This window comes from Ailuropoda melanoleuca, chromosome 7, assembly GCF_002007445.2.
Source record: "Ailuropoda melanoleuca isolate Jingjing chromosome 7, ASM200744v2, whole genome shotgun sequence".
Classification (NCBI taxonomy): domain Eukaryota; kingdom Metazoa; phylum Chordata; class Mammalia; order Carnivora; family Ursidae; genus Ailuropoda; species Ailuropoda melanoleuca.
In genome coordinates, this window is record NC_048224.1 from 118,596,621 (window position 1) to 118,620,850 (window position 24,230).

Here is a 24,230-nt window from a genome sequence, read left to right on the forward strand (position 1 = left end):
TACATCAATTATTTCTGTTACAAATTTCAAATTATTCATAATACTTTTACTCCAAATAAGGCTTTTTCATTTACACATTATAAATATATCAAATACAAAATTTACACAAGTTCTTTTCAACCAAAAATATTATTTTTTTATTATTTAAAAAATGTCCATATCTTTAAAACTTTCAAATCTTCTGTTATTGGATATTTTACTATCAAAATTTTGACTGAAACATGGAGCTTTACATATTTAGAACCATTCTTCTCAATACCAAGTAAGGAAGATATTGATTATATATCTCTAGTAATTTGGTATCATCTTCCCAACTCCTCATAGGCAAAAGATGTAGGATACTGACTTCAGTGAATATCCCATCCAATTGCTTAGTCTTGGACGTTGACTATATACTAATCGATGTTTTTTATTTTGAACTTCATAGTTGCTAATAGATAACATTTCTAAATGTTTAGAATGTGCCAGCTCAGTGTCTCATCTGTTTTGGTGACAACATTCAGTGACCAAAGGATGGCACTTTCTGATACTTTGTGTTGGAGGCTAGGGGAGAGCTCTAGCAAGTCAGTCATGAAGCACTGTGTATAAGTTTAATTTTGCCTACATCTGACAACCTTGAGTCGCAGAATGGATATTAATGAGTGCAGGATTCATACTAAGATTTCCATTAGACAAATCTATTTTGGATTTCATTTAATTTCCAAGAATATTAGTACTCAGACTTTTTCACCTATTCAAATTATTTTAACTTTATTAGTTTCTGTTTTGCTTTGGATGTAGGTTTTTCTTCTTTTTCCAGTTCCCTAAGGTAGAGAGCTTGGTCACTGATTTAAAACTTTCAGGGGCGCCTGGGTGGCACAGCGGTTAAGCATCTGCCTTCGGCTCAGGGCGTGATCCCGGCGTTATGGGATCGAGCCCCACATCAGGCTCCTCCGCTATGAGCCTGCTTCTTCCTCTCCCACTCCCCTTGCTTTGTTCCCTCTCTCGCTGGCTGTCTCTCTCTCAGTCGAATAAATAAATAAAATCTTNTGCTATGAGCCTGCTTCTTCCTCTCCCACTCCCCTTGCTTGTGTTCCCTCTCTCGCTGGCTGTCTCTCTCTCAGTCGAATAAATAAATAAAATCTTAAAAAAAAAAAACTTTCAAAACTTATGATGTGCTATATGCTGGCTAACTGAACATAATAAAAAAATGAATAAATAAAACAAATATTTTATTTATTATTTGAGAGAGAGAGAGCACGAGCAGGGGGAGGGCAGAGGAAGAGGGAGAAGCAGATTCCCCACTGAGCATGGAGCACCACCACGTGAGGCTTGATCCCAGGACCCTGAGATCATGACCTGAGCCAGTCAGACTCTTAACTGACTGAGCCACCCACGTGTCCCCTTCTCCTTTTTTAATAGAGGAATTTGCAGCCAAAAATTTCCCACTGAGCACTGATTTTGCTGCATCCAGTAAGTTTTGGTTCATTGGTTTTTTTGTTTTCATTTATCATAAATTATTTTCTAATTTTCCTCATGATTTCTTATTAATAAATTTTAGTTTGATTTAAAATTTTGACCTGCACTGTTGTAGTAATAGGAAAGGAACTTTTACAGTTCAATGTCTACAATCACAGTTTATTATAAACTTATAAACAACATATCCCAATGATCTTTTTTTTAAAGGTTTTTATTTATTTACTTAGAGTAAGCAAGAGAGAGAGCATAGAGGGAGAGTGAGAGGGAGAAGCAGACTCTTGGCTGAGCAGAGAGCCCGATGTAGGGCTCGATCCCAGGACCCTGAGATCCTGACCTGAGCTGAAGGGAGATGCTTAACTGACTGAGCCACCCAGGCACCTCCTCAATAATCTTTTATCATGTCTCCTCTACCTGGGGTTGCTATGAGCAAAATAATGAATTTGATTTTTAAAATAGTATTCCAATTCATTGAGTCATTCCTTCCTTCATGCATAATAGGTCCTTGACTTCAGCTGTTATTTTTTGTTTATTTATCAAGGTAAATATAATCATTACAAAAAGCTGGAGGAAAAAATTCTTAAAACAATCACAGTTCTATGATCTTTTCACCTGTATTTTTCTAATCACGCAAAAATGTCTAATTAAAATTGCATTTAGAGGTGCCTGGGTGGCTCAGTCAGTTAAGCATCTCCTTCTGTTCGGCTCAGGTCATGATCCCAGAGTCCTGGGATTGAGCCCCACGTCGGGTTCTCTGCTCAGGCAGGAGCCTGCTTCTCCCTCTCCCTGCAGCTCCCCCTGCTAGTACTCGCTCTCTCTGCGTGTCAAATAAATAAATAAAATCTTACAACAAAAAATCTTAAAAAATGAAAAAATAAAATTGCATTAGATTATTTTGTTCAATTTGCACTTGACCAAAAATAATTTTTAAAAACAATTTATTTATTTATTTATTTATGTATTTATGTGTTTGTTTATTTATTTATTTAGTGGAGGGGAGGAGCAGAGGGAGAGGGAGAGAGAAACCCAAGCAAACTCTGCACTGAGCAAGGAGCACCACGTGGGGCATGATCTCAAAACTCTGACATCAGACCTGAGCCAAAACCAAGAGTCATAAAGTCAACTGACTGTTCCACCCAGACACCCCTGACCAAAATAATTAAATCGCATATTTTACTGAACTTTTACATTTTTATTCTATATACATGATATGTTTCAAAATAAATAACTTCCTATTGTAATTTCCAGATGAAACCTGTTTGTATATAAGAGAAGCCCTTACAGCGTATCTCCAGAGAAAATGTAAAAGAATTTTAACCATGATTAGACTCTAGAGTGTTGTTTAAGCCTTGATTCAATTAGATTCCCAATATAATTTTTAAATGGGTGCTTGAATTCCCTTCATTTATCCTGAATTTAGTAAACTTTCATAATTTTATTTTTATTTGCCTTTTTTCCCTGTGTATTATTTATAGGAATAATCCCTTAGAGGGCAGGACCTAGTTAATTAGAATCTTCAAGGAATAATATGAACAATTCATTTATATTCTGATTATTTAAAGACCAATTAGAAAGTCCTTTTTGTTTCCATGCTCTGGGGGAAAATGTCTAGAACAGAGAACATTTTAATGACTAAGGAAAGTATAATTTATAAATTATTTATGATAATTGATTATGTTATATTTTCTTTCTCTGATCATTTTTTTTTTAAAGATTTTATTATTTATTCGACAGAGATAGAGACAGCCAGCGAGAGAGGGAACACAAGCAGGGGGAGTGGGAGAGGAAGAAGCAGGCTCATAGCAGAGGAGCCTGACGTGGGGCTCGATCCCATAACGCCGGGATCACGCCCTGAGCCGAAGGCAGACGCTTAACCGCCGTGCCACCCAGGCGCCCCTCTGATCACTTTTAACATTACTTTTATAGAATGAAGGAGTTTAAAATTTACATACTGAAATGAATACATTTATTAATAATTAGCTGATGCTGGTTGGCTGCAAAAGCATTTTTTTATACTAACATATTCTTTGAGTCTACTCCCAGTTAATTAATATTTTTACATAGATAAGTATTTAATTGGAATTTCACCTTTTTTAAGTAATTGTTTTAATGCCTATTANATCACTTTTAACATTACTTTTATAGAATGAAGGAGTTTAAAATTTACATACTGAAATGAATACATTTATTAATAATTAGCTGATGCTGGTTGGCTGCAAAAGCATTTTTTTATACTAACATATTCTTTGAGTCTACTCCCAGTTAATTAATATTTTTACATAGATAAGTATTTAATTGGAATTTCACCTTTTTTAAGTAATTGTTTTAATGCCTATTATAATTTCAGGTATATAATTGATAGTGGAAAGTGAACCTACAGATTTTAATTTTAATAGATCTATAGATCTCATGAGTTAACATTTTAAATGGAGGTATGTGTAAATGCCAAAATAATCCTATTTATAGCCATATATCTGTGAGTTGTATTAAAAAGTGATGGTAGGTTATCTTCTGAAAAGAAGGGTTAAATAATAAAATGTTTGATTTTTCTCCAAAATATCCAATAATCATCTATCACACAGTTTTAAAATTCTTAATTTTCTTCTATATATAACTTTTCTTCAGGAATAAAATCTGTAATTGCATTATCATATTAAAAATTATTCCATTTATTGGGCTTCAATTTCTCTATTGTGTGTACTGCACTAGTCTGCCCTGTCTGCCATAACAAATGCTGTGAACTGGGGTGGCTTACACAAACAGAAATGTATTTCTTACAGTTCTTAAACCTCGGAAGTTAAAATTCAAGATGTCAGTATGGTCAGTTTCTGATGAGAACTCTCTTCCTGGCCTGATGGTTGCCTTCTCAATATGTCCTCACTTGGTAAAGAGAGCGAGCTCTGTTGTTGCTTTGTTGTCTTTATCATTTAAGGCACCAGCCCTATCTGATTAAGACCCTGCTCCCCCATGACTTCATTTAACCTTTATCACCATCTCACAGACCCTATCTCTAAATACAGTCATATTGGGTTGGAAATTAGGTGTTCAACATGTGAATGGGGGGGGCACATAATTCAGTCTATTAACATAAATAAGACTAAATTAGCTTTGGTTATCCATTGTTATCTAGCTCATAATATCTGTCTTTTCTTTTCTTTTCTTTTCTTTTCTTTTCTTTTTTTCTTTTCTTTTCTTTTTCCTTTCCTCCTCCCTCCCTCCCATCCTTCCTTCTGTTCATCCATCCGTTTTTCTGTCTTTTGTGTTTCTTTCCAGAGTTCTCTTGAGACTCAAGAATCTTGAGAATTTAACATGATTATTTTAAAAAATTGGTTGGAATAATTTTGTAAAATGCATATAATACTTTACATAACCAGTATTATTTTTGTTATAATTCAGTAGACTTGAAATGTGATATATCTTCTATGAATGGCAGATAAAAATGGTCCACATTGTCCAACAAGAATAAAACTGGCAACATTTTAATTTTTCTTCAGATAGTGTTTATGCCAATTATTTTTAATTATATGGTGTCAGATCACTGCTCTCATGATTATGATGATGAAGAAGATAATGAAAATAGTAACAAATATATGGTGAGAATTATATGTATAGGTTATATGTAAAATATTTTACATAGCTCATCTAGTCCAATCTTTCCATTACTTTGACTTATGTTTATTATTATACTATTTTTTTTTTTTTTGCTTTGGAAAGTTTAAGAAACTAAGGTCACATATCTAGAAAAATGGGAGAGCCTTTGGGAAAAATGTTACTTTCTACCAAAGATTATGTCCTTAACCACTTGTCATACTGCCTACCTAAAAAGTTTTCTGAGTTAAAATTGATACTTTAGGTTACATTACATTTACAGTTATCTTATATGTTGTGATCCAGTAATGTTTGGATAATTGCATATTTGAAGATAAATGAGCAATAGATGAATTTACTATTATAGTACATAGTTTTCATTTAATAAAATGTTCAGGCATTATGTTTGAATGATAAAAAATGGTCAGGATAATTCTATAATTTACTTAAAGAAGATAATATAATCTTTGAAACTCACAGAGTGTTGATACAGTATATTAAATTCAAATCAAGAAGTGTGTTGCATTCCACCTAGAATGCAAGAATTTAGAAACAGCATTGGTCCCATAATTACAGCCAAAAAAAAAAAAAAAGCTAGATAAAACTGTTTTTAACCCATTAGAGAATTGGAATCACATGGCAACCAAGCAGCCTGAATTCTATGGGAAAATTTATTGCCACCAAGGAGAGACAGAACTGGAGCCCTGATTCATGTGACAGAGCACGAGAGGAAGGATTAGAGGGCACCATAAAAGGGATGTAGGGCATCATAGAAGCAGGTAAGAAGAATTCAGCTAAACTTAAGCAATTTGCTAATGTCAGAGTGTGAGCTAACCGACGAACTCTGGAACCACAGGCACAAGTGAAGTTAAAACATTTTGGCAGTCTCTTCACCCAGGATTGCCACTAGGTACTCGCAAGAAATGTTGTGGGCAGGGAAGAAATTCAGAGAAAGTCTCCCTAGGTGGTGAAGCTTGCAGGAGAGAGTGGTTACCACTGCAAGAAAGACTGAGCATTCCTCCTTTATCCCCAGACTTTTCTTCCCCCAAAAATAAAAGCCTAAGTTATTAGGGAACGTATGTGGGGTGGAAAGGGGAGAAAAGTCGTTATCTACAAAGGGGCAAGGAGGAACTTTGGAGAAGGATGGAACTGCTCTACGTTTTGATTTTGGTGAAGGTTATGTGAGTATATACATTTTTCAAAGCATAGAATTCTACAGTGTGAAGGGTCGATTCACTCTTTGTAAATGATACCTGAATAAGCCTGTCCTCCCACCCTATAAATTTGAAGCAAGTTGTTACTTCAGTGTGGATCTGTGGTTTAAAGTACATGGATCAAGTTATAACATCTATATACAAGAAAATCATTTTATTTATTACAAACATAGTGAAAGATTAAGTATTCTGATTATATTCATAGAAAAGCAATAAATGATGTCATAAATATATAGAAGACTAAGCAATATTTTTGTTTCTGCTTCCTTTTAAATATCTTTGTAAATGTCATCTTATCACATTAAATTGTCAACAGTTTTTTTTAATGCACTGAGTTGGTGTAAACCTTTGGCCCATAAGTAAAAGTAATTATTTGTAGTTTATCTGATCAATTTTAGTTAGTTAACATATTTGCTTACCAAGATGCAGTTCTCAGTGCTAGTAACCGTATTCTCTAAAAATGATGTATTTTTCTTATTAATAGACTATTTTAAATGGTTTTGTTTCATGGTAAAATGAGTAGAAAGAACAGAGAGTTATCATGTGTCTCCTGCCCTAACATGTGCATAGCCTCCCCCATTATTAACAGTTTTCAACAGAGTAGTACATTTGTTAAAATTGATGCCCCTACATCGACATATCATTATTACCTCAAGTCCGCAGTCTACATTCTTGTTCATTTTTGGTATTGTGCTTTCTGTAGGTTTTGACAAATGTGTAATGACATATGCCCAAAAGTATAGTATCACAAAACATAAATTTACTGTCTTAAAAATCTTCTGTGTGCCACCTAGTCATCCTTACTTCCTCCTAATCCCTGGCAACTTCTGATCTTTTTACTGCCTCCATAGTTTTACTTTTTACAGAATGTCATATAGTCGGACTCAGACTTTTCATTTTGACATCTTCTACTTAGTAATTTATATTCATATACCTCCCTCTCTATTCACAGATTGATAGCTCATTTATTTTTAGTGTTTAGTGATATTCTATTGTCTAGCTATACAGTAGTTTACTTATACATTTGCCTACTGAAAGAAAAATGGTTGTTTTTGAGTTTTGACAATTGTGAACAAAAATGCTATAAACGTGGATGTGCACGTTTTTGTGTAGACGTAAGTTTTCAACTCCAGTAGGTAAATGCTCAGAGTGTGATCGTCATGGTTTCAGATTATGTTTAGTTTTGTAAGAAACAGCAAACTGTCTTCTGAAGTGGCTATACCATTTGCATTTCTACCAGCAACGAATGAGAGTTTCAGTTGCCCCACATCCTCAATAGCATTTGGTGTTGTCACAGTCCTTTTCTTTTTTCAAGTCCTTTGTTTTTATTTTTTTTAAATCACAGGGAATTATCTTCCAATTATTTCGTGTTTCATAGAGTATGTAGACTGATTGTTTCCTGAGTCACGTCTAACACAGTGTTAGTAATATATTAACTACTTAATATGGTCCTGATGCTATGAGTCTGATTTTGGGGCCTTTCTAAGTTGTGTAGTTCTTCTGAAAATTTTACCTGAGATAACTTACGCAGTACCGTTTGTGGCGTTTCCTAGTTGGGCATGAGAATTAAAAAAGATTCAGTTTGGAAAGCTCCTGTCTCCACATTTTCCCCCAGTAGTCTAGCCTGCAGTTATTCATACATTAGACTTGAAGTAGAATGAGATAGTAAGCGCATTGCACTTTCCAAGCCTCTTTTTGGAATGTGTTCGTCAATGTCCACTTGAGCAAGGGAATTAACCCAGCAATGCTGGGGTCAATGTGGGAAGACACTACAGTGAATCAAGAGATCTTGATTCATAGGACAAATGTAACAATCCGCAAACAGTGCCCTTTTATCAGAATCCACGTAGAATCAGAATCACCAATGAACTGTCTAATCAGAATCTCAGTCAAAATTGACATCACAAAAACTGACTCATTGGTTGTCCTCATCCTTCCAAAGCTGTTTCTTTTGCCACATTTCTCCTTTTTCATCTTGGTAAATGGTATGCCCTGAAACCATTGTTCAAGCAGAATTAAAGTTCAGTCTATCTCCCTCTTGTCTTTCCATCTGAACTGTTGTCTTGTTATTCTAAGTTACCATTTTATGATATTGTTATCTCTTAAATTGTTGCTGTGATCAACCATTCTCTGAAGAGCAATAGTGTACTCTTTTAAAATGTAAATTGGAATATGCTGTGCATTTGGTTAGAATTCTCCAATGGGTTAACAACCACCTTGCAGCTAAATTAAAATAATATGCACAGCTTCCATTGAATTTTAACTATCTGATGTTTGCCCAACAGAAATGACCTCATTTCCTCTCAGTTTTCCCCAGCCTTTCAAACTCCTACCTATCTTAAGAGCCTTATATACTTTTTCTTTTGGCTTGCAGGATCTTATTTCTTCCTTTTAAGAAGATGTCAGCACAAATGTGATCTCCTCAGAGAGGTCTTTTTCTGACATAAAAGTTTGGAAGTACCCCTGTTCTGCCTGTCTATCTCTATCCAGATGTCCTGACTTATTTTCTTTGTAACGCTTATCATTACCTGAAATAACCTTAACAGTTATTGCATGTTTTCTACTAAAGAAGAAGCTTTATAAATTGCTATTTCCTTGTCTGACTACCTTACCTTATTATCCACAATGCTTAAAATAAGCTTAGGAGCTCTCTAAATATTGTTAAATTAATTAGTATAAAATACATATGTGCTTTGATGTTCAGTTTTATCTGTCAACTCATTCAGGTTGGAATAGCCAGTTATTCTGTAAAGGTATTTTGTACATATGATTAACATCTAAAACCAGTTGATTTAGAGGAAATAAGATTATATTGAATAATCTGGACGGGCACGATCTAATCAGTTTAGATGCCATAAGAGGAGAAATAAGATTTCCCTGAAGAAGAAATTTCACTTTGGACTGTAGTCTCAGCTCCTGCCTGTTTCCAGCCTGACCTTCTGTGACCTGTCATAAGTTATTCAGAATTGTCTAGCCACCACAATCACATAAGCTAGTTCCGTGCAATAAATCCTTCTCTCTGTTCTTTCTCCTTTTCCTCACAGCCCACCTCCCTCTATCTCTCCCTCTCTCCCCCTGTCACTCTTCTTGTGCCCTTTCTCTCTCTTCTTCTCTCTGTAATGTACTGGTTCTCTTTCTCTAATACAACCCTGACTGATAATATATGCATACATATAAATCATTAGTTATGCTGTCTATTCCATGTTCTCAAAGTAGACCATATGGAATACATTATAAAATTTTGGTAATTACTACAAATTCTGTAGTTATACACCATAGAAATGAAAGCAGAGTTGTTTTGTTTTGCTTTTCAGGGAAATAAGTTCTTTTTTTTCTTAGCATAAAAAAAACGAGTAAAATTAAGATGCAATCACAAAAATTTTAAAATAAAAATAAATTTTCTAATTTCTTCTTTGATAAAATGAATTAAAATGAGAACAAAATATAAGAAAAGGAAATAGAGTAGTAAAATAAAGCCTAGGTAGGAAAGTGTATATAATTTAAGTTTTCGTTAGGTGCACAGTTATTTCTTGCTTGCTGATTTTTAAGGAGGGGAGATTGTGCATTACACACACACATATGTGGGATTAAGTATAGCCCCCTACACTTAACTGTAATTAACATTATAGTAAAAAGTTAACAGAAGTTTTTAATTCTAGTAAATTACTAATACAGAAAATAAAAGAACTATTTTCTCTCATCAATCCCTGAAAATAGATGATCATGGATTTAACTTAATTGGCAGATCATTGTATCCCAGAATCTCTGAGAGGAAAAGGGTTGTGTTAAGTACATCTAGTTTTAGCAGATACATAGAGTGAATAAAAATGTAAAAATAAAGCATTCAAAGGTATCAACTAAGGTATTTATGATGAGTTCATAATTATAAAAAAGGAAAATTTAAAAAAATGCAAGTACTAACATAAACATTTCATCCATAGTTCTCCAAAGTGAAACATAACCAATAAAATGATCCCAAAGGATCTGGGTCCTCAGTAGTCCTTCCTTCATTGCATTATTATAGTTTTCCAGTGACTTCAATCACAGGGCATGGTGATACTGAAAGACACCCAAAGGGATCTGCTATATTCCAGACATACTACTGACTTTTATCACTATTCTGGAACAGCAGTCTAGTTTCTCCTCAATAGGCAGGATCAATCACCCCAGCTGCTACGGTAGCTGCCTTTCTTTTGCCCTATTGTTTCAGAGGGATGAGAACGCTAAAGTGGCCAGGCAACAGTCTTAAATTCCAGTTCAGTAAAATTACTGTTGTATCTCCCTATAAAAATAGTTCTCCCTTTGGAATTAAAATGTCTAAGCCAGCAAAGCATAAGTTCATTGAGACAGGAAGCAAATATTTTGCTAGCGGGTTATTAGGAGAAAGAGTGAGATGGACATTTGGACATCATAGTTTGGCCATTACTGATAATGCTGCTATAAACATCAGGGTACATGTACCCCCTTGAATCTGTACTTTTGTATCCTTTGGGTAAATACCAGTAGTGAAGTTGCTGGATCATAGGGTATTTCTATTTTTAACTTTTTGAGGAACTTCCATACTGTTTTCCAGAGTGTCTGCACCAGTGCATTCTCACCAACAGTGTAAGAGGGTTTGCCTTTCTCCACATCCTCATCTACATCTATTGTTTCCCGTGTTGTTAATTTTAGCCATTTTGACAGCTGTGAGGTAACATCTCGTTACAGTTTTGACTTGTTTTTCTCTGATGATGAGTGATGCTGAGCATCTTTTCATGTGTCTGTTAGCTATGCATGTGTCTTCTTTGGAGAAATGTCTATTCATGTCTTCTGCCCATTTCTTAACTGGATTATTTGTTTTTTGGGTGTTGAGTTTAATAAGTTATTTATAGATTGTGGATACTAACCCTCTATCAGATATGTCATTTGCAAATATCTTCTCCCATTCTGTAGTCTGCCTTTCAGTTTTGTTGATTTTTTCCTTCACTGTGCAGAAGATTTTTATATGGATGAAGTCCTAATAATGACATGATACTCTATGTAGAAATCCTGAAAGAATCCACTAAAAAATTGCTAGAGCTGATACATGAGTTCAGTAAAGTCACAGGCTACAAAATCAATGTATAGAAATATTGCATTTCTATACACCCATAATGAAGCAGCAGACAGGGAAATCAAGGAATTGATCCCATTTACAACTGCACTAAAATCCATAAGGTACCTAGGAATAAGCCTAACCAAAGAGGTAAAAGATCTCTTATCTGAAAATTATGGAATACTTATGAAAGTAATTGAAGAGGATGCAAAGAAATGGAAAAACGTTCCATGCTCCTGGATTAGAAGAAAAAAATATTGTTAAAATGTCTATACTACCCAAAGAAATCTACACATTTAATACAGTCCTTATCAAAATACCACCAGCATTTTTCACAGAGCTAGAACAAACAATCCTAAATTTTGTATAGAACCACAATAACCCCCGAATATCCAAAGCAATCTTGAAAAGCAAAGCTGGAAGCATCACAATTCTGGATTTCAGGCTATGTTACAGAACTGCAGTGATCAAGAAAGTGTGGTACTGGCACAAAAATAGACACATAGATCAAAAGGACAGAATAGAAAACCCAGAAATGGACCCACAACCAAATGGTCAACTAATCTTCAACAAAGCAGGAAAGAATATTGATGGGAAAAAGAAAGTCTCTTCAACAAATAGTGTTGAGGAAACTGGACAGCAACATGCAGAGGAATGAAACTGGACCACTTTCTTATATCATACACAAAAAATGAATACAAAATGGATGAAAGACTTAAATGTGAGACACAAAACCATCAAATTCCCAGAGAAGAACACAGACAGCAACGTCTTTGACCTCAGCCTTACCAACCTCGTTCTGGATATGTCTCCAGAGGCAAAAGGAAACAAAATTTTATTCCTAATGGATCTGAAACATCGATAGCTCTGCCACTATTTTGTTGTTAAACTATTTCTAATTTTTTTCTGTGAATATTCTAAAAGCATACTAAAATAGACTGTGAGTTTTACCTTATTCCTCACTGTCTAGATATGTAGCAACAACCATTATATTCTCTTGGAAGTGTGGATAGTAATACCAGTAGCAATCATGACACCTCATTTTGCATGTTAAGTCAGTGTCCAGAAGACTTCAAAATAGTAAAAAGGCTCTTCTGACTTCTAATTGACACCAATAGTGTATCTTCTGTTGGAAACATTCTTTTGAGAGCATTTTGAGAAATAGATAATTAAGATTTGGGACTGGAAAGTTTAGGTGTTAGAACCTAATAGAAGAGGTGGTGATCCAGTTCAACAAATATTCATTGAGTGCCATTGGCTCAGATACCACGAATTCATGGATATAAAGGAGAGAAGAGATTTTTTTTGAAGAATGTATAGAAACTCCATTACATTATCTTGCATTCAACTCATCCTGAGTTCTCAGTGTAGTATTGAGGTTGATTTTTTTTTTTTTTGCTTTATCATTTCACCCCAAAGCCTTTACAGTATCAATCCCTTTTGTACTGTCTCAGAGCAGCTGTCACTTCATTCACCAGATGATCACATCTGATAACTGCAGTAACTGTTTCACCAGATTGAGTGCTATAGGCCAGCTGATATCTTTCCGGGCATAATAATTGGATCTTCATTTAGTTCAAACTCAGTCAGGTTAGTTATACCCTCAAATTCTTATTTCCTTGAAGTTAAGTTACCTGCACACATTCCTGGTGAGAAGTCTTTATGAGTGAGAGACACATAGAGTAGATATAGGTCCTGGTCACCTTAGTCGCCCCAGCCAAGCTCGGCTGATCCTCACATAAGTGAGTAAAACTTCTTGCAGTATGCCACTGGTATTTTGGGATTGTCTGTTATGCATATGACAGTAGATAACTGATTCAGCCATCACCTGTCTAGAGGTGGAAAGCAAAGTTCTGAATGTCTGAAGAGTTCTTAGTAGGGAGGCATAGTTCAATGGAAAAGAATAAATGTGATTGATTAAAAAACAGGAATACTGATCTAAATTTATGTTTAGATACATTTTCCCTGAAAATGTATTTAGGAAAAACATTCATTTTGAAATGGATAATTCTTTATGGGTAAGTGATGATTAGTAACAATTGTTTTTTATATAAACCTTTTAAAGTAAATACTTGCATTTGCGGAAAGCTAGTCAGTGTAGTTACTACATGCAACATCAATGTAAGGTCACAGAGTATAATACAGATTTTTGTTATCATTACTTTTAAACTGCACCAAAAGACAGAAATAATAGGTACATGCTTATTTCATTATAGTTCTTTAAAAAATTTTGTGTATGTTTACTTTTATATTCTATTGTATTTATAATTTACTGCTTGCCTGAAAAGAATGATGTTTTATTTTTAAATGTCAATATTTATAACATGTCAAAAATTACACCCTTTGTAGGGGTGCCTGGGTGGCTCAGTTGGTTAAGCATCTGACTCTTGGTTTCAGTTCAGGTCATATCTCATGCATGGGTTGTGGGATTGAGCCCTACATTGGGCTCCATGCTCCATGGGGAGTCTGCTTGAGGATTCTCTCCCTCTGTCCCTCCCCCCTCAAATAAATAAATAAATAAATAAATAAATAAATCTTTAAAAAAATACACTCTTTGCTTTTATTTAAAGTTATAGCAAACTTTGTGCCAACCTATAAATGTGTAAATATTTTCAAAATTATTTTAGGAGTTTGTGAGCATGAAAGTTTGAAGGCCACTGAATTAGAGTATTTATAAACCTTATCTTTCCTCTTTCTTATTTTCAAGCTTTATGACTTTATAGAATAGTGCAATTGTTATGTGTTCTTTCATTCATTCATTCATTCATTCATTTATTCATTCATTCATATATTTATAAAGATTTTATTTATTTACTTGAGAGAGAGAACACAAGCTGTGNGCAAAGGGAGAGAGAAAAGCAGACTCCCCTCAGAGCAGGGAACCCAACCCTGGGCTGAATCCCAGAACCCAAAGACCATGACCTGACCTAAAGGCAGATGCTTAACGAACTGAGCCACCCAAGTGCCCCTGTTTTTTTGTTTTTGTTTAGAGAACACATGATTTCCATTGGGATCTAGAGAGAGCCAAACCTTGCCAAGTGTGTTTAATTTTTTTTAAACTTAATGTTCTTAGTTTTATTTCTCTGTCAATTAATACCTAAATCTTCATGTACCAGGAAAACAATTGCTCTGTCAAAATTTTTCCACTTAAATTANTACTTTAATTTAGAAGTAGCATGCATGAAGTAAATGAAATAATAAAATTTCATAGAAATAATAGAATAATAGAATCTTATACCTAACGTAAGCCCTTTTTTTTTTACACAGAGCAAGACTCCATTTTATAGAATCCATTATTCAAGAGTTGTATGGATGCTCTGATGGTCATAGTGTTTACTAAATCATAGGGCAACTTGTTCTAATGTACAGATTCTTAAGTTTCCATAGATTTATTTATTTTTTTAGGTATTTTTTATTTGTATTGGTAAAACAGGATTCAGCTAGCATTTAAAATATTGTGTTCCCTGAGAGATTATAAAAGTAAAGAGGTTATAGTGGTGACATAATGTAATGAGAACAAATGATTAAATTCTCTATGACAGAACTTCAAGAAATAAAACTAATATTATATCCAAAAATATAGGATCAATTTAGACAGTAAGCAGATCTTCTGTTAGTGGTTTGGATTTTACAGAAATCATTCAGTAGAAATGATCCCTTATCCTATCCCCTCCTTTAGGATGGGATTCTATGTCTAATTTCTTTCATTCTCAACTGCATAATATGGAGTGTACCAAATAGCTCCTAATGGCAGACAGGGTACTAGTGCTGATCATTGGTCTAAAAAAATGTTAATGTATGGAAAAATAAGGACAGAGGAACTGAGCCAAGAAGAGTCCTAGTAGAGCTGCCAGCATTGCAAATGTTTGATGGCTGAAAGATACATAGTTTCTCTTTCATAAAACATAGTTTCTCTGAGGGTTATACTGACATTAGGGTAGGTTTATTAGTTTTCAATGGTTCTGCCTGAGGCTTCCATAATCATACCTCTAGTCACAGACCAGTTAAAGAGAGCCTGGATTCCAAAGGCAACGAAAGTGACCATACATATCAGTAAGTAGTTGAGCCCTAGGCGTATCCACTACACTGTTACCTGTGCATGGAAAGCTTCTTGTGGTCTGCTAGAAATCAGTTCATCCTAATGGGAGGGCCAGATTTTGTAAGCCTGTCATATAAAGAAAACAAGTTCTAAACTAATGCTGTACATAGAAGCAGTCAGTCAAGACTTGATTAAAGATAGCTGTGTTGGGAAAACAGACAAACTATAAACAAACTCTTTTTGCTTTCAGAACAACTGAGGAGCAAGTAGACAGAGGAGTGGTAAAGCATGTTTCCACTCTCCTCCCCAGAACTGTATCTAGCCTTTATGGGAAGAATGAAACAGATAAGATATTGTGTTGATGTTTTAAAAAGGCACTAAGTCTTATCACAATAAACTAAAGTATGAATAATCAAAATTACATAGCAGTTTCAGAAGCAGACTGAGATACCAATAAAGATATCAATTTCATTCTATTTATCAGGAAAAAAAAAGTGGCCCAATGGAGCATAGGTGATAATTGTCATTGAAAAAATAAGACCAAATCATATTTATACCTCAAGAAATTGAGATTTTTGCTTTATAAATATATGTATATATACATATTATCTACATATATGTGTGGATATGTATGTGCATGTTTGTGTAAGTTAATCCTTTTTTACTTGTCTGCTCCTTGAATGTTTGCTACAAATATTAGGAAGTATACCACAGAAATCTAATTGATTTAGTATGTATAAAAAAGATTTATAAAATTTATGAATTTAATATTTTCTATTAAATATGAAGTTACAATATTAATATTTATGTGCCAAAACTGTCCTAAGAATTGGCCATTATTCTTTTATTTCATTGTTATTTGGATGAGACTAGCAGGACTATTGTCTAATATAGGACATGTTTAATCTTCATTCCCATCACAGGCAGATTTGCCATGGGGACATGGGACCAGACCAAGGGTACAAGACTCTAAAAACTGTAAGTTCCCATAAATTCTGTCAGTTTTCTTATCATCTCCAAGGTCATAATTATTCAGAAACTTGAGAAATACCTTACCTGAGGGATTGATAGAGATCATATTGTCTACTCACTTTAATACTGAAAGGTTTACTTTCTTATGAAATTAGAAACTTTCACAAAGACTAAAACCAACAGAAGAGATGTATTCAAGCCTAAGTTAATAAAAGTGCCCTACAGCTATGATCTGTAAGATTGAAGTCTGATGGGAATTGAATGTGTCACTTTACACTCTATTGCAGTACTCACATCTTTTGAATTTTTAAAGTTAAAACAAAACCTACCCTGAAACTTTACAATTGAATGTCAGTAGAAGACATTTTAAATATTTTATAACCATGTGCAATTTCAGATTTCTATCTAAAGTGATACAAAGCTTTGAAATAAAATAATTTTTAGCTAATTTATTAAAATATTTTAACCAATTATCAAGATAAACTATCATGTTTTAAATTAAATGATTATTACTCTTTAAAAAAAAGTCTTTTAAAAAACAATCTCTCCCTATGAATTTTCCCAATGACAATAATGTAAAGAGCCATACTATGCAAATATGTAATTAGAAGTTTCTTCTTGTTTATTCAATTATCCAGTCTACAAATAGATTCTGATTGTCTACTACTTCCAGGCACTATACAAAATCCTTTGAATATAGCAGAGAAAAAAGAAAAAAAGTTCCCTCTAGAAGGAAAAACAAGTGAAACATCCTGTCAAAGTTGGAGGAATAACAGAAAATTTAGATGAAGGATAGAAACAATGTGGTGTAGGGTCTTGGAAGCAGGGAGTAGGGGAAAGTCATGTAAAGGCCTTCAAGTTCAATGTAAGGACTTTGTGTTTTAGCTTGAGTGAGATAAAAGCCTTTGAAGGATTTTGAAGAAAGTAACATGATCTGAAATGCTTTTGAGAAGGATTGGTTTAGATATGTGAGGAGACTATTTCACTAATCTAAGTATTGATACATAGAGAGTAAACAGTAATGGGGTAAATGTGGAAACAGGAAGGTAGGAGACTAACTGTAACTGTCTAAGGAAGATGGAAAGGAAGAATATGTAACAAGTTGAAACTCAGTTTCTGCAGTCACAGTATGGATAACTCTTGAACTTTCCAGGACCCATCTAATGGAAGTGTATTTGTGAATATTTTTTGTGTGTATTCGGGGTTGGGGTGCAGTGAGGGATAGAGAATAGTAGGAATAAGCTGTGAAAGGTGTTAGGCATTGTCCTCAGGAGACTGGGTAACAGAGCTCACTCTTTAAAATATGCCATTTTCCTGCCATCCTTGTGCATTGTCATTCACAAAGCTTATTGCTTTGACTAAGCCTCAGCTTTTTGTCTCCCACCCTTCCCAAAGAGGTGGGGTTTCTTAATAGTATCCCATTGAAAGATTAAAAAAAAAATCCAGATTTTTGGGGGCTTCAATTTGGACCTGCACATCCAGAATCTTCAGTGGCTATGATTCAGGGATATATATATATATATTTACACAAAAACATTTCCAGTGTTACTTTCCCTCATGGGATTACTTCAGAGACTTTTTTGAACATCAGTAGACCATGCTAGTCAGGGCCTCTTTTGGGATGCTCCGGTGCTTTTCATTGATCTACGTGTTAACCTGTGTCAGTACCACACTGCTTTGATTACTGCATCTTTATAATAATTCTTGAAATCAATATGTCTGAGACTTCCAAATTTGATCTTCATTTTCTAAATCATTTAGCTCTTTTATATCATTTACCTTTCTTTTTTTTTTAAAGATTTTATTTATTTATTCGACAGAGATAGAGACAGCAAGCGAGAGAGGGAACACAAGCAGGGGGAGTGGGAGAGGAAGAAGCAGGCTCATAGCAGAGGATCCTGATGTGGGGCTGGATCCCATAACGCCAGGATCACGCCCTGAGCCGAAGGCAGACGCTTAACCGCAGTGCCACCCAGGCACCCCTTCATTTACCTTTTAATATAAATCTTAACGTGAGATTTTTAATTAATACCAAAAACCTTTTAGGATACTGATGGTATTACACTACACTCTTAGAAAAAATTTGAGAGGTTTGCCATCATAGCAATTTTTAGTTCCATAATCACAGTATGTTTCTCCATTTATTCTTCTTTAAATATGATTTGTAGTATTTGATAATTTATTGTACAGATTTTGCACATCTTCTCTTAAATTTATTTCTATATCCATTTTAATGATATTGTGAATGAAGCTTTCAAAAATATTTTATCATTTTCATTTCTAGTATATGGTTATACAGTTAATGAATTATTATTGATCTAAGTTTGCTATCATGCTAAATGCATTGAATGGCTTTATAGATTTTTTTGTGGAAGTAAAATAGTAACCCTAACCTAGTAAGGAGTGTTTTACTTCCTTCTATACAATTTGCATGACTTTTATTTCTTTCTCTTGCCTTATTACACTGGCTAAAATTTTCAATAAACTATTATATACGTGTGGTGAGAACATAAAACTTTTGTCTTTTTCTTGATATTAGGTAGAATGTATTGAATCTTTCACCAGTGAGTGTGATGATAATAAATGGTATACTAGTCAGCCTCTAAGCTTCCTCATATGTTTAAGATTGCAAAAAATAAATTTTGTGTAACTTAACTCTTTATAATGGTGGATACATTTTTAAAATTTTTAATTTTTTTCTTTTTTTTTAATTTATATTCCAGTTAGTTAACATACAGTATAATATTAGTTTCAGGTGTACAATATAGTGCTTCAACACTTCCATATAACACTCAGTGCTTATTACAGCAAGTGCATTTCTTAATCCCCATCACCTATTTTACCCATCCCCGCCCTTTAACCATCAGGTTGTTCTCTATAGTTAAAAGTCTGTTTCTTGGTTTGCTCCTCTTTTTTTTTTTTTCCTTTTTGCTCATTTGTTTCATTTCTTAAATTCCACATATGAGTGAAATCATATGGTATTTATCTTTCTCTAACTTACTTCACTTACTCTCTAGCTCCATCCATGTTGTTGCAAATGGCAAGATTTCATTTTTTTATGACTGAATAAAATTCCATTGTGTGTGTGTGTGTAGATATATATACATACATACATATATATATATATCTCATATAAAATGCTTGCTTTTAGACTATATANATCTCATATAAAATGCTTGCTCGAAAGACTATATATTCATCAAGCCTGCCTTACTATTTCCCTCAGTTTAATTAAACTAAAGTCAGACTTTTCTTCTTTGTCCTGCTGACTTTCCTCTCATCCCTGNCTCATATAAAATGCTTGCTTTTAGACTATATATTCATCAAGGCTGCCTTAATATTTCCCTCAGTTTAATTAAACTAAAGTCAGACTTTTCTTCTTTGTCCTGCTGACTTTCCTCTCATCCCTGCCTTTACAAAATCTAGACACCTTCACCAAAGAGGTTCTTCCCATCCCTTTTCTTAGAAGGTTTACTATAGGAAATATAAATATGTAAATAATTTTTGCTCATTTGAGTTGTAAATCTTTTTATTATTTTTTTTCAGTCATTGTTTATTACTGAAAAGAAAAAAAAACAGAAATACCCTAATTTTCTACTTTACAGTTTACACTTAATTCTATAGACCATCTGTCCTTTGGCCATCAGTGAATAAGTGTTCACCCTTTCATTTTAATTCTTGGGGGCAAGGATCATGTCTCATTCTTACTTTTTGTACTACCTGGTTTCTTTCTTTTTCCTTTTTATTTTTTATTTTATTTTTTAAGGTTTTATTTATTTATTTATTTGATAGAGAGAGAGACAGCCAGCGAGAGAGGGAACACAAGCAGGGGGAGTGGGAGAGGAAGAAGCAGGCTACCAGCCGAGGAGCCTGATGTGGGGCTCGAACCCAGAATGCCGGGATCACGCCCTGAGCCAAAGGCAGACGCTTAACGACCGCGCCACCCTGGCGCCCCTCCTTTTCCTTTTTAAACTAAAAATTATATTTATTTGAAGTGTTCAACATGATGATTTTATATACATGTCCATGCAAAATGATTACTAAAGTCATACAGTCAAGCTAATTAACATATCATCTCCTTACTTTGGTGTATTTGTATGTGATGAGAGTACCTCGAATCTACTTTCTTAGCAGTTTTCTAGTATTCAATACAATATTGTTAACTGAAGTCATCATGTTGTACATTAGTTCTCTAAACTCATTCATCCTGCAAAACTGCAACCTTGTACCTTTGGCCAATATCTTCTCATTCCTTCCTCCACCCCTCGCCCCAATTTCCTGCCTCTGGCAACCACCATTCTATTCTGCTTCTATGTATTGAACATTTTTAGATTCCACAAGTAAGTGAGATCATGCAGTTATTTTTCCTTCTGCTTCTGGCTTGTTTCACTTAGCGTAATGTCTTCAGGTTCATTCATGTTGTTGTAAATGGCAAGATCTCCTCTTGAAAGACTAAGTAATATCTCATATCCAATAATAATGGGTATTATTTTTACCATGTTATTGTAGTAATAATATACCACAATTTTTAAAATCTTTTTTAAAAGTCACTTGCCAGTTTTATAACCTATGACTGTACCTTTCTCAAGGACCTGGGAGCTGAACCATTTAAATGTAATTTTTAAGGAAGACTCCCCTATTCCCTGTCTTTATGAGATGGTAGACCCTAACTTTAGTGGGTACCTTGCTTTGACTTGTAAAACTACTGAATGATGATAGGAAAAGTTTCTTTTTTCTTTGAATAAGACCAATTAGCAAAGACAGACTATGGTCCCGCCACCACAGCTCCTGAAAACTCGACAGCCTTATGAAGCTTTATAAATAGGATGGCCATATAAGGCAATTCTGAAAGATAAAGTACTTTTAAGAATTATCCCATATCAATGAGAATAAACCAGGATTGTCCTTTGCAATCTGAGATGTATGGCCACCACTTAAGTGGAATAAAGTTTATGTTTACGGTAAAAATTAATTTCTGAGGAATGAGGAAGTGGAAATATCTCAGATTATGTCCCATCAGTGTGTTTGCTAATTGATACATATATTTGATATTATATATAATTAGTCATTTTGGACTTCTCTAACAAAATACCTTAGATGCGGTGACTTATAAACAAGAGGAATTTATTTCAGTTCTGGAGGCTGGAAGTCCAAGATAAGGGTGCCAACATGGTCTGATTCTAGTGAGAACTGTCTCCTTGGCTTGCAGATGGCCGAGTTCTTGCTATGTCCTCACATGGTGGAAGGGCCAAGAAGCTCTCTGAATGCCTTTTTTGTAAGGGCACCAATCCAGCTAATTAGGGCTCTCCCCTCGTGATCTAATCACCTTCCAAAGGTCTCACCTTATAATACCTTCATTCACCTTGATCATTAGTTTTTCAATATTGAATTTTGGAGGGACACAACCTTCAGATCATAGCTATGGCTATATACTATATTAATATCTATATATTACATGTGTTATCTATATGTTATCTATATATAATATATGACATATATATATATATATACGTACATATATAGAGAGAGAGATTGAGGAGATACAGTTTTCACGAAGTAGGTGATGATAATGTAATGAACTGAATTGGTATAGACATAATTGGAATAAAATTTAAGAAAATTTAATAATACATGAAATTAGATAAAAATAGAAGTTTTAGTAGGTTGATAAAATATCTAAAATTCTATATGTAAAATCTAATTATTTTAAGTAGAATTAAAAGGATATATATGGAATTAAATATATAAAGTTTTTATATGGTGTTCATATATCATTTCTAACTTTATCATTTTCTTGGAATCTAGTACAAATAGCTTATTATGAACTTTACAATATCAACCAAATCTTAGTTTATAATCAACAAGCAAAAAAAAGAAAACAAAAAACACACAGAAGCATAAAACCCAATTGACTTAAAGCAGGGCTTTGGTTTTGCAAGGACAGATTTGAAATCTAGTAACACTGGGCCAAAAACATACAAATCATTTATTGTAATATGACGATGTTGCAGCTTTTTTCTTTTAACGTGCCTAGAGTATAAACAATTTAACATGTAAGATTTAAATTTGGGATTTGCATAGTCATAATGATGTGATAATATTACATCACCACAACAGGGCTTTTTTGATGGTTATTAAGCTCAGATCTGAATCGTCCTTTGATGGGCTTTTTTGATACTAGAGCTCTACTTGTCAGGTGGTTTTCTGTGACATGTAGCTCCACCAGTTGGGGGCACTAAACGGGTCTGGAAGAGAGGAAGGAGAAAAGAACCCATTTTTTTTTCTTTTTCTGCAAGTTTTTTCCCCAGCAGTGGTCTTTAACCTGCCAGAGGCAACTCTTCCCATCTCTAGAACCTTCCAGCACTCCCAGAGCCTGTCTTACGTTGCCCTGTTCACAGGCATCAGCACCACTGAAGCAGTGTCCCTTCTCAGAGATCCAGGTGTTCTCTACACTAGTCTTCCACAAAAATCTTTATGTACCAAAGCCAGGCAGATGCCATAGCCTCCTGAGAGTTCTGAGTTTGATATACGTGACAACTCTGTCCTGAGATTTTGATATACTAGCAACAGCCAGACTATTCCCTTTTCTCAGAAATTTGAATCCCATCCCTGTGGGGTCTCTTATCTGAGCACCTAGATAGGTGCTTCCTCTAGTTCTTGTATCTTGTAAACCTCAGTATTTTCTTTTTGCTTCTTTAGACCTCCAATATCTGTTTAAACATATTCTTATATTGTTATCATTGTCAAAATACTTAACATAATTGCCATTTTCAACTGTACCACCTAATTAGTAAAATCATCTGTAATGATTTGAGAACTTAAAATAGTAAAAATATATTTATTTACTACATCTGTATTTCTAATACATTTGTTGATACCTAAACTGCTGAAGGTTTCCTTAGTGGTATAACAAAAATAATAGGTAATAATTTTAAGGCCTTACCTACCAGACTTAAAGGTAATGGCTTTGTATGCACTAACATGAGCAATAAAAAACAATACTGAAGAAAAAAAACAATACTGAAGGTGAGAAATACAGTTGACTGTTGAAAAATGTGGGGGTTAGGGGCGCTGATCCCCTGTGCAATCATAAATCCACATATAACTTTTAAAACTTAATAGCTTACTGTGAATTGGAAGTCTTACTGATAACATAAGCAGTTGATTAACACATATTTTGCATGTTATATGTATTATATATTGTATTCTTACAATAAATTTAGAGAAAAATGTTAAGAAAAGCATAAGAAAGAGGAAATATATTTATAGTATTATACTCTATTTATTGAAAAATATCTGCATATAATTGGGCCAACATAGTTCACACCCATGTTGTTCAAGGATCAACTGTGCTTACCTTCTATTATGGAAAGAGTTTAGGAAAAATACAATTGTTTTCCAGTATCATGTAATTATTAAATTGTTGAATGAACTACAGTTGATAATGTGTTAGTATGTTTTTGTTATCCTTAAGAGAGAGATTCAAAATAAACATTGGAAAAACAAGAAACAATTTTAGTTCTCTTTTAAGTATACATTCAAGATGTGGGAAATACATACATTTCTGGTATACCTCTTAATAGGAATCCAGAAATCCTGTATCTAACTTTATGCTCCATCAACAGTAGATTGAGAACTTATGGACCATCTAATGGTTACTTCTTAGACAAATAAGCCTTTCAGACTTCTAGAAGAAAGTGGAAGTATACTCTCTTTAAATATAGATCCTGAAATTTGAACAATTTGAACTCACTGCTGACATCCTTTCTTTACAAAACCATACTTTGGTCTAGTGCCTGGATGGTGTAGTCTGTTAAGCGTCTAGCTCTTGATTTCGGCTCAGGTCTGATTTTAGGGTTGTGAGCCTTGTGTTGGGCTCTACACTCAT